The sequence below is a fragment of the Chrysemys picta genome, chromosome 3 (genome assembly GCF_011386835.1).
Source record: "Chrysemys picta bellii isolate R12L10 chromosome 3, ASM1138683v2, whole genome shotgun sequence".
NCBI lineage: Eukaryota > Metazoa > Chordata > Testudines > Emydidae > Chrysemys > Chrysemys picta.
Genome location: NC_088793.1, coordinates 193,445,333 through 193,457,429, shown reverse-complemented (window position 1 = coordinate 193,457,429; position 12,097 = coordinate 193,445,333). Strand labels below are relative to the sequence as shown.

The 12,097-nt window shown below is 42.5% G+C and overlaps 1 protein-coding gene across 2 annotated transcripts in view; it reads right to left on the bottom strand.

The window, feature by feature from the left end:
- The window catches only part of SERTAD2 (SERTA domain containing 2), a 101,090-nt gene extending 91,805 nt beyond the window's left edge, over positions 1-9,285 (bottom strand). The window contains exon 1 of one of the 2 annotated variants that reach the window (XM_005287226.4): positions 8,826-9,285. The gene's annotated coding sequence lies outside the window, so the exon portion shown is untranslated. Of the gene's footprint in view, positions 1-99; positions 6,682-8,825 lie in introns of those variants that run through there. The other variant, XM_008172382.4, reaches the window with a different exon arrangement.
- Between the last annotated feature and the right edge of the window lie 2,812 nt (positions 9,286-12,097).

The following is a 12,097-nucleotide window of genomic DNA, read 5'->3' as shown; positions in this document are numbered from 1 at the left end:
CCTCTTCATTTAAAATAAATAACTCATGTATGTAATGCAGATACACAATCTGGTGAGATCCGGGCCAGATGAATATCCCCTCGGCTCTCCAGCACTTACCTGATGTTGATTTTTCATAAGGGGTGCTACTATCTCACTCCCCTTTTCCTCTGGAAAGAGGAAATTTCACTGTCCTCTCAAAGAAGTCAAGGAAAGGGGAGCAGCAGGGAAACCTTCATTCCTCTCCCTTGGAGGCAGAAGGATGTCATTGCAGGGCCAGAGGGAGCCCTTGGGAGCTTTCTCTGTCCCATCCCTGCTCCTCCCATGAGCTTGGGAAAGCAGTAGGAGATCTTCCCAGCTTCTCCACTTCAGAACATGAGTCCAATTGGTGCATGGGGAGGGAAAAAAAAGACCATCAGAGGAGAAAAGTATCAGAGCTACTGGTTAGAGTTCTAACTCTCCATGTGACCTGGAACACAGTACTCGCTACAGACCCCCCTTACCAGAACCTGAAGGAACCCGTTTGCCTGAATAAGAGCAGTAAGGATTTATACTACATTTATAAATGGGGCAGATAGTGCTTGCTTCCTGCTCTTACTCTCAGGCAAAAGCAGGACCCTCGGAGGCCAGGATTCTCAGGCGAAGCCAAGGAGAGTCCTGCACCCAGAAAAAGAGAGGGAAGGAGAAATCAACAAGCACTTAAAGAAGAGCGGCTGCGTGAGCTTGAATTGCAGGTGATGAGAGAACGTGGGTGCGTGCAGGTGAATCACCCAACATGCGTGTACGCCCTGGATAAAGGGGGTATGTTGACCATGATGGGCATAAATCATCAATATACACAGGAATATTAACAAGTGAGTGTGCAAAAAAGGACAAATGCTCTGGAAAAACTGTAACTTTTGAATTTTCTGCACTGTGTACTTAAATCCCTAGCAGGATCATTTTGTGTGGGTAACCACTTATTCTTGGACAACTATGATGCCGCCCCTACAGAATAATAAAATGTATGAAGTAACAAAGTTTAATCCATACGTTACCGTCCAAGAAATCCAATATTTGCCCTGAGCAAGAAGGCAGTTCATCTAATTTTTAATTAGCTACTGGAGATTGTGATTTAGGAGAGTGGATTTTCTAAGTTAGGGATGCCACATGTGCCATTATGTCAAGCCCCTCAATCTAAAAGCCTGAAAGATAAGAAGCACTTTTTCCTGGGAACAAACTAAAATATTGGAGAGTGAGGAAAATTTTAAATTTAAAAGTTTAAGCAAACATAATTTTCTCAGTTTCAAAGTTAAAAAAAATTGCGCTTGGGAAAGAGGAAAGGGGACTACTGCTACTTTATGTTTTTTCTGCCATTGCAAGCCAATTTCCAACCTGCTTTCAGTACTGATTTAACAGTCTATACATCAGCTTCGTGCTTTTACCCTCCAGAGTCATCATAGCAAGATGACCCTGGCTATCAGTAGCCTTAGATACATCAAGTCTATTTAGAAACTATACCTTCAAATAGGTTACTCATCATGGTGAAAAGCACTGCTTACCTTTCACATTTTCAGACTACTGGGCCCAGCAAAATAGCTGATGTAGTCCTTTAAGAACTAATAGGAGATGTGACTTATCTCTATAGTATTCCTGAGTTAGATTTGTGCAGCATGTAAATTACAACACAAATGCACCAAATATTGCCTTTTCCCTGTCTACATTCATTTTTTTAAATATATATTTTGGTGCCTAACCTGAACATACATGTATTCTTCTGGTATGTGAAGCCAGTGGGCCTAATTGTGATTTCACATACTCCTGTATAAGTCAGGAGACATTCCACTGAAATCAGTGATGCTTCACCAGTGTAAATGGTATCAGAAGAGAAATGTTTATGGCTACAGAACAGTCTCAAAATGTCACTCCAACTCAGAGTGTATTTAAGATGGAAAAGAGCAAATGGATGAGGAACACAAAAAATAGAAAGCAGAAAGAGGTGAAAAGATGTGAGGTGGGTGGTCTACTGGACAGGGTACTGGGGTGGGGCTCTGCACCCATCTTCTATTCCTTGCTATCCTCCTCACCTGCTTTGTGCCACCTTGGGCAAGTCATTACACCTCACCCTGCCTCTGTTTCCCCTCCAATCCTTTGTTTATCTTGTCTGTTAAGTTGTAGGCTCTTTGGAGCAGGGACAGCTACTATGTTTTTGTATAGTGCCTAGCAAAACGTGATCCCAATCCTGACTTCAGCACCTAAGTGCTAATGTAACTCAATAATTGATAATACTAATAATGGTACTGAGGTAAAAGAAGAAAGAAGGAGGAAAGAAACAAAAGGGATCAAGAGGAGAGAGAGAAGAGGAAATGGAAGAGATACGAGACAGAAGAAGAGAAGTAGAAGGAGGAGGAGTAAACACAGGGGTAAATATGCACATCTTCTATTTTATTTCAAGAAAAATACAATGCATATTCCTTACCACAGTGTTTAGTGCTTTATTTTCCCCAAAGTTTAAACAAACTAAAAACTTCCCCAAAGTTTCTAGTATATATAGGAAAATGCAACAAATTCAAATTTTAATTTTGACAAGGAAAATTCCAAGTTCACAAGAAATTTGATGTCAGAATTAATGCTCTTTAACCTCACTGTTAATGGCCGAATGGTTTACAAGACAGAAACAATGGTGTAATTACAATTTCCTCTCCACTTAGAAGCTTCACATTTTATGTGACTTTATGAAAAGTAACATCTTCGTTATTTCTTGAGATTCTGGCTTTATGTTCTTGAATCTAAAAAAAGTTTGTTCTGGCTCAAGTTAGGATTTCTTTATCCCTGTTTTTCACTTCTATGTTCTTACAACTATCCTTGAACTGATTCCCACAGCAGTGCCAAAGAAAAGTAGTGAAGGCCACAGGGTCATAATAAGTTTCCTTAACTACAGGCAATATTTTGGAGAATCAGGAACCTATTTGTAAAATGTGCTAACTCTGACTCCCGTGGTCTTTTGGGAACACAACCTGACCAGAAGACAAAATACAGCTTCTAAAATGCAGATGAACACTAAAAGCCCCACTCTGACCCTCACAGGCTCTGTTTAATAACAAACAATCAAATGCTGAAGATTACAAACATTTTCTCAGTTTTACCATAGAAAGGATTTTGGCTGGGGTGGAGAAAAGGGGAACACTGCTGATTTTGTGTGTTTCAATGCAGTGAAAAATGCAGGTCCATGGGAACCACCAGAACAGACTGGGGTGTGGCTCACTCCAATCTGCATTCCCTCTGAAATGTCAACATGAACCATATTATTAATTTTCCAAGTTGGTGACCTTTACTGTTGCATGCATCATGAATCTGGCATTTTGAACAGTTTCTGTTCATACAAAACCAAGCTTTGTAAGCCCCCAACATACCAAAACTCAGTACTTGCACTCCTCACATGTGTCATGAAGTAGGTTCTTCATAAAGCTGCGGACTTGGACTTTGTTATACATGAATTCGAGGGGAGTTAAGAATTACAGTATAGATCACTAAGGCAGGCAAGTTTCCTCACAAGAAAAGATTCAGAGTACCTTATCTTGCTTGAATAAATGTTTTGGAGTATCTGGTTAAGGGTCATAACACTCTGGAGATTTTAAACAAGTTTTCTTATTTTAATCAAGTAATTGCCATTTCAGTTGCAAAACACAAAGTCCCGACATTAAGGGTTAACAGCTCCCATTTACTGTCCCATATCATCTCATACAGATCACCAATACTTAATGTTTCATACACGCTACAGAGGAAGGCTGTCAATTTGTTACTTCTTTCTCCCCAGGTACTTAATGTGATTGATGGGTCTAGTTACTTGTTTTGCTAATCCCAGAACAGGTGGACCTTTGAGGCAAGGAGAGGCTAACACACTTTACAGATTCTACAGAGATCAATACCAACTCTCTCCACCCCACCCTCTAAAATAGTTAAGGTCACAATTTCTCTTTCAAATTTACTTTGGGTACATCACATCCTGGTATACTGGAACTTTCCATACACCTGAGTTACTTCAAAGCATGAGCATGAGTATGGAACCATGAGCTGGAAGTGAAGGAATACACAGCATTAAGGCAATAGGAACCAATGTCATGCCAGCATGTCATCTGAAAAACAAGTGACCTTCTCTCTTGATTCTGCTGACAGACCCACTGAAATCACTTACAGGCCAGCATGTTAGTCTGATTTCTGGAAGGCAATCTAATAAATAAAGATTTAAAAAAACAAAAGCAAAAAATATGTATCATCTTTACATGTATTGTCTAAACTGAAGAGAATGCCTTTCTAAATTAACTATTTAGCAAGCCAATGTGAAATGCTACCAAGAAATAGCATCTTTTTCTTTTAACATGGATCTACAATTAGAAGAAAAATCAGCATTTTGTTGATTTTCATAAAATCACTTCCACGGCTTAACAGACTCACTACATTGCTAAATGGTAATTTTCTAATACTATGGAATCTTCCCATTTAATTATATAACATCCACTTGTTAGAGCCCAGGGTACTGTTTTTAACATTCCAGAGAACTACTGTGATGGTCTTGCACAAAAGACAAATATTGAATACAAACTGAAAACAAATGATTGCTTATTTGGTATGGAAAGTCAGAGGAAAACTGGGAATCGTTTTCTAATGTCTTACAGTAGGTTTATACACCAACACTTTAGAATGTTGACAGTGTAAAAGAATTCCAATTTAAATTCTCCCTCCGCCATGGTATTTCTCCTGTAAGTATATTATGAATATAAAAACAGAACACAAATATCCCTGCAATTATGATTTCTATTGAGACTCTAACATGAATCACTTTCAGCTCTCAAGTATTTCATAGGGGCAATTCAAAGTCAGATTTAAAGATTTCTATTAATTTCACTATAATCAATCTGAAGGAATTAATTCAAATATAATTACTGTACTTCCTCTATATAAAACATTATTAGACTTTAATCATTTTTTCTACAAGCACTTCTGTTTAGAAAAGTTAGGGTGTAAAACTAATCACCCTTCAAGTTGATGTGGAGGTTTTTAGAGACAACAAAGCAAAAATTAAAAACAAAAAAAGAAGAATTAAGCAAAAAGTTGCCTGTTCCATCGGCTTGTTTTGCCAAAGCTAGCACTTTACTACCTGCCAAATTCTGTTTTGCTTAAGCAGGCAAAAAATTCTCACATACTTAAATGGAAACTTTATTCAAATAAGGACTGCAGATTTTACTCAATAATCCTGTCTATCTTGAAAGAAGATGGTGAAACTCTAAAGTCTACATACTCTCTTCACACAGCCACTATACTTACTTCCTATTTTGTATCCTTGTTTACTGTGCCTCATTATTTCAGATCAAATTGTGTGACTAAGCAGTGCTGTCAAATAAAAATTTCACAAAATGTTTGAGCTAAAAGTGGCATTTGCTTTTGTTTCCCATGCAGATACTATTTTGTAACTAAGAGCTGTAGTTCCTCCAGCATCCTGAAATGTATGCATTCTTGTTTAACAAACAAACAAGACGACAGTATCAGTACAGAGTGGGAGAACCTCTAACAACAATCTAGTTTGCATAATTAATGTTAATTACAATAATATCGCAATCAGTGACACAAAAGTGTAGCAATGAATACAGTCATAAAAGGAAGTGAAAACATGAAACAAACATGAAATAATTGTCTTTCATCCTGAGCGTGTCCAATACAAGTTTCAGGAAATTTATGAAAAAGTACATGAAATGCATCAAGGCAGGACACAACACCACTTCACTTGACAGGTTTTCTTCTTAACAGTCTGTTTAACACAGGTCTTTCTACTAAGACAGAAGTCAGTCAGAGGAGTAGCGTTGTGAACACTTCCTACAACTTCAACTGCTCTAACAAAGACTATCGAAATGCTTCTGTGCCCATTGAAATCAACAATAAAATTCTTCATGCCATATTGTAAAAAAGCACCTCTAACACTGCATTATCAACTTGCCTCCCGCAAGACCTTCAGTTTTCAAAATTCTCTCCAGCACAGAATTTCATTACAAGATACTGAATTTCACAACAATCCTTTTCTACCTTCCACAGCATCAAGAGAAACACCCAGAATACATACTTGCTTGCTTATTTCATTTGTAGCATAGGGATCGTCTTAAACAGTTATTTCTGGTGTAATCATTTAATAGAATAACTTCACGCTTAGTTCTCAGAAAATTTTGCCATGACCCCAAGAAATATATCAGTAATCCAGTATATTCTTATTTCAAGGAAAAAAATAAATATTAAGAGCCTGATCCTGTCACCCTTACTCACACTGATTGGTATTTTAGCATGTGAGTAGTCACACTGGGATAAAAGGGACTACTCATGTAGTAAAATATCATTCAGTGTGAGTAACAGTAGCAGAACTGCCTCCGATGAGAGTTGGAATCACAGTTTGTCATGTAAGTATTTGGAGGCTTTTTGAAAACATTGGATTCTAATCTCTTCCCATACAGATGTAAATGAAGAGTAACTCCATTAAAATTATTGGAGGTACACTAGTATAAAAACTGGTTCCAGAGAGGTGAAACAGGCCTGTGTATAGGGCCCCACCAAATTCACAGCCATAAAAAACACATCACGGACCGTGAAATCTGGGCTCCCACCATGAAATCTGGTCTGTTGTGTGCTTTTACCCAATACTACACAGATTACATGGGGGAGACCAGCGTTTCTCAAATTGAGTGTCCTCAACCAAAAGGGAGTTGTGGGGGAGGGGGAGGTCACAAGGTTATTTTAGGGAGGTCGCAGTATTGCCACCCTTACTTCTGCGCTGCCTTCAGAGCTGGGCAGCTGGAGAGCGGCAGCTGTTGGCCAGGTGCCCAGCTCTGAAGGCAACACCCCGACAGCAGCAGCGCAGAAGTAAGGGTGGCAATACCATACCGTGCCATCCTTACTTCTGCGCTGCTGCTGGCAGCGGCGTTGCCTTCAGAGCTGGGCTCTCGGCCAGCAGCCGCCGCTCTTCAGCTGTTCAGCTCTGAAGGCAGCGCAGAAGTAAGGGTAGCTGTACCACAACCCCCCTTACAATAACCTTGTGACCACCCCACAACTCCTTTTTGGGTCAGGACCCCTACAATTACAATACTGTGAAATTTCAGATTTAAATAGCCTAAACCATGAAATTTATGATTTTAAAAGTCCTATGGCCGTGAAATTGACCAAAATGGGCCATGAATTTGGTAGGGCCCTACCTATGTAATATTGACTCAACAGACCATATCTAAAAGGGCCCTATGAGAGCAACTGTAACACACATTGGGCAAATTCATGCTTACTGTAAGTACACGGGGTCTGACAGTGTTATGCAAGCAATGATTTTGGCTCATAATTGATATGTACAATAAAAAAAATTAACAAAAAGTAGTTACCAAGCTCTGAATTTAGTATCTCAGCCATCTAAGTTTTTTCCTTTTTCAATATCATGGGTGACAACATAGGAATTTCTCACCTGTCCAATTTTATTGTCTCTGGACAATCGCTGAAATCGCTGGGTTTCATTTCAGTAGTCACTGACTAACGAAATCATAGCTATCTTGATTTCTTCTCATTTACAAATATATATATTTTAAAGGAGTGTTGAACTTGGTGTACAAGAGCTTAGTCTGGCATTGATTTTAACAAAGTTTAGCGGAAATTTCTAGTGACTGTTTTTAGCCACGAGATAGAGACAAAATTGGAGTGTTGTAATAAAGGAGCATAAACATCCAAACACCACAATTCAAAACTGCTTTATTTACCTGATTTGAATGTTGTAAGTTATTAGTCTGCTATTTAAAATATTTTATACATAGGTAAAGTACTGAGGCTTAGAAAGTATCTTCTGGAGATACACTGTAACTACTTGTTGGGGTTGGGACTTAGTTTTTCATTTTAGCAACTTTGGATATTATGGTTATACAAAACATGAATTAATACTCCAGTCTCATTTTTTAATTCCATATTTAAACGATCAATACAAACAAACTCCAGGTCAAACTATTTTACACTAATATTTTGAATCTGAGTTTAGTCCACCAAAAGGACATTCAAACGGAAAGCTAAAAATCCAATTGGATACACTCATTTCCCTGTGATTCAGTCATAAGGCTCATACATTCCATATGTGTTGAAATATCTAGACAGATCAGAGTGTGGTAAGGATGCAGTGATAGAACAAATGAATTTCCTTGTTTGTTGTGGGTTTAAAGACTTTACAACTACTTACTAGTTTCATTTTAATAAAAAGCACATACACACAACACAAAATTTCAAAGAGTTGAACTGCAGTATGATTTGGACAGTGAGCTATCTACTGCTCCATCAATATACATTTCAATATGAATTACTTTCAAAAGTTAGTATATAGATATATTACACAGGTTTTTTTCCAATCTCAAAAAAAGAAATATTTTTATTTCAAAACAATGAATGTATCTATAGCCATTTCAGGTGGATTTGTACTGATCACAGGTATTTTATAAAAATTAAAAAAAAAATAAAAATCTAGACAGACAAGAGGGAAGTAAGGGAGAGGGAGTAAAATAAGAGAAGGAGAGAGAAAAAAAGTATCATCTTTGATCCATGTCAGAGTTAACTTTAAAGAAATCAATTCAACTTTTAAACAGTTTGCAACAGATAAGTGACCCATTCAGCAAGTAGCAGTAGTAAAGGATAACGATCATATACCCTCTCTCCCACCCCCATTTTCTTTTTAATTCTAGATCTTTTATTGAATAAGCAAACAGCACATGCCAAGGCAGACCCCAAACCCCATATAAGACTTTTTCCCATTAAAAGAGGGTACCACTCAAAAATGTTAAGTCAGAAAGGCCATGTCTTGTACTCACCCTTTCCAGAAGAACTCAACAAATCTAGGCTCCAAGACAAGGGGGAAGGGAGGAATAAAATAAAGAAGGGAAAAGCAAGAGAGGAAGAAGAACAACCAAGGAATAGGACAGGGAGACAGACTGTAATAAATAGAAGCCCAGGTGCTGGAGTGGCTTTGCTCTATCCCATCACTTTGCAGCAGCCCCGGGCAGGAGGAGACTAGCTGGGGGGGAAGTTGGTGCTGCAGCTGGCGGGGAGGATGTGACACTGTAACAAGTCCAGCCAGCCAGCCATGTATCAGAGGGGGAAGCGGCGGCAGCCCATGCACAGGGGCTGGGGCAGCGCAGGGAGCAGCAGAGGCAGCACCGCCTGCCTGCCCGCACACGGCATTTAATGGGATTGATGGGTTGTGCAGTGACTCACAGACTTTAGTTAGTCACAGGAGGGGGAAGAGCCCCGCCCACACTGCTCCAGGGAGCCTATGGCCAGGCCAGCCAGGCTGAGTAGCAGGGCTGCCAGCGAGTGCCCTGGCAGCTCTCACCCAAGGCGGGGGGGGGGCCTTCACCCAATGAGTCTTCTGAGGACACTGCTGCGAAGGGAAGGGGGAGGAGGGGAGCCCTGTGGGGACCGAGCCTCTCCTGGTCTGGCAGCCTGGCCAATCCGCTGCGGGCCTCAATTTGATGGGCATGGCACAGCCGGCCAATCAGAGGTAAGGGGGAGGCAGAGGAGGCGGCATCGTCCCCCTCCTCCCTCTAAATTGGTCACGCAAAGACAGGGGAGGCTGGGAGCCTGACAAGGAGGGAGAGGGACAGAGAGACTGGGGAGGGGCGGGCTGCACGGGGACAGGGGGCTGGGAAGCCTGCTGCAGGCGCAGGGGGAGGGGAGCCCTGCCCTGCCTTGGGGGAGCCTGCAACACGCGTGGGGAGGCCTGCAGCACGCGTATGGGGTGGGGAGCCCTGCCCTGGGGGAGCCTGCGGGGGAAGGAGAGCCCTGCCCTGGGGGAGTCTGCAGCACGCGTTCGGGGTGGGGAGCCCGCAGCACACGTGGGGGGTGGGGAGCCCTGCCCTGCCCTGGGCGAGCCTGCAACACGCGTGGGGTGGGGAGCCCGCAGCACGCGAGGGGGGTGGGGAGCCCGGCCCGAGCCTGCGGGGGGTGGATGGGGAAGAGCCCTGCCCTGGAGGAGCCTGCAGCGGGGGAGGGGGAGCTGTCCCCGGGGGCGGGGCAGGACCTGGAGCGGGCAGGCTCTTGCACTGAGCGGAGCAGAAGATGGGGAAAGCGGAGACGCTGCCGCCCCTCCGTGCAGGGGGAGACCTGGCCCTGGAGCATGGGCAGAGCTTATTTTGTGCCCGGGCTGAGCTCCGGCACCGCTGAGCTGGGCAGGCCCCAGCCCCGGCACCTGTTTCGTTACAAATCAGGCCCGGGGGCGCCCCAGAGGGCCCGGGGAGGAGGGAGCGGGCCCGGGGGACGGTCTCCGGGGCTGCCTCTGACAGCCGGCCGACCCCGTGGGAGGCGCGGGGGCTGCCCGGCAGAGCCGCCAGCTCTGGGCGTGGCGCGGCCGGAGCCCAGGAGGGCGGTGCCTGCGGGTCGGAGCGGGGGCCAGACGCTGCCGGGGCCGCCCTCGCTGCTACAGCCCGGGGCGGGGCCCTGTGCTTTCGGGGCGGGTGAGCCCGCCCACTTCCCGGTTCACCAATACCGGCTCCGGCTGAGCAGCAAGCGGTGGGCCGGCTGCAAGTTGCGATGGGATTTCCAAGTGGAGGGTGGGGAAGGCTTGTTACCGCCACAGCCCCTGCTGGGAGTCAGGTTCCCTGGACTCGGGCAGGCCCATCCCAGCCAGGTTTGCAAGTAGTGACTTTCCCTGTGTTCCGTGAGATTTTTATAGGTATCGCTACTCAGTGCCCAGGATTTTTTTCTTAAGTGTGAGTTGACTTTTTAAAAACTAGGACATTTAAAAATACTCACATGCTAATTATTTACACAAAATTGACCCAGGTGTGGAGATACAAAACAGAGTCGGTGATAAACTCATAGTGGCATTACAAGTATTAGTCTCTTGACTTGTGGATTGCCAGACAGAACTGACAGCTAAAGAGAACATTAGTTGTGGATAAGTGCAACATACATTATCTTTCCAGACTACATTTCCATTATTAATACTGGACATTTTTTGTTTTTTAGTGTTTAGGGAAAGTAAGAAATTGACACTTACTACTATTTGTTAATGAAGGCTGATCCTGTCAGGCAAGACTTATTACAACCAACAAAACCAGATATTCAAGGCTGAGCATTCATACACACATACAGCAACCCTAAAATTCTACAGTATTTTAAGAGTTAATTTTTACAGCAAGAGCATAAGATAATTGTCAGCCATAGGTATAGGGGGTTTTTTGTTTTGTTTTTTTAAGCAAGGCTACCAAAAGAGGAACCATCCTGGCCTGCAAAACTGCAAAAAACATACCTGTTCTAAAGATGATCTGAGAGAGAGAATTGCATTGTGCCCTTTTTGCATCATGATAAAAGGCCTGAAAAAGAACCTTAAATGATTTATTCTGCTTGTTTTTACCTTAGAAATATCAGGAATAACAAGACTCCTCTTCTTTGCTTTTGCAATGGATCAATGAACTAGAGTGGAAGCTTTCATATCCCTCCACTGAAAGAGTAGGAATGTTGAATTACAAAGATCTTTTCTCCAAAGTGCTTTGGTATCTCTTGGTGTTTGTGATGATGTCATCTTACTAGTTCTCCAGTCATCCATTGAGCCTTTGAGGAAATACGGGTTAGGCAAGACCTGAATTTCCAGTATGAGAGAGTAAGCAGAATAAAGCATTTGGGCCATCATAGGCATATACTTTTTTTTTTACCTTTGCAGAAAGGCATACTTTCATTGAAGGGCTCCTGGCAAGTCAGAGCAATCCTGGCTATGCTCACATACATGCCTAGGGCTACCCTGATCATGCAAGAAATTTTAGGAAGTAGGCTGTCATTTTAGTAGTATCATAATTTTATTTTAAAACTTACTATGGAGACTTCTGACTCCTTCAGCACTGCATGTTTTCTGAGCCACTCCCCCACACCTCTGTTACCATGCTTTAAACCCCATCAGTGGTTGTAGTGCAGGGGTAGGCAACCCATGGCACCTGTGCTGATTTTCAGTGGCACTCACGCTGCCTGGGTCCTGGCCACGGGTCCAGGGGGCTCTGCATTTTAATTTAATTTTAAATGAAGCTTCTTAAACATTATTTACTTTACATACAACAATAGTTTAGTTATATATTATAGACTTATAGAAAGA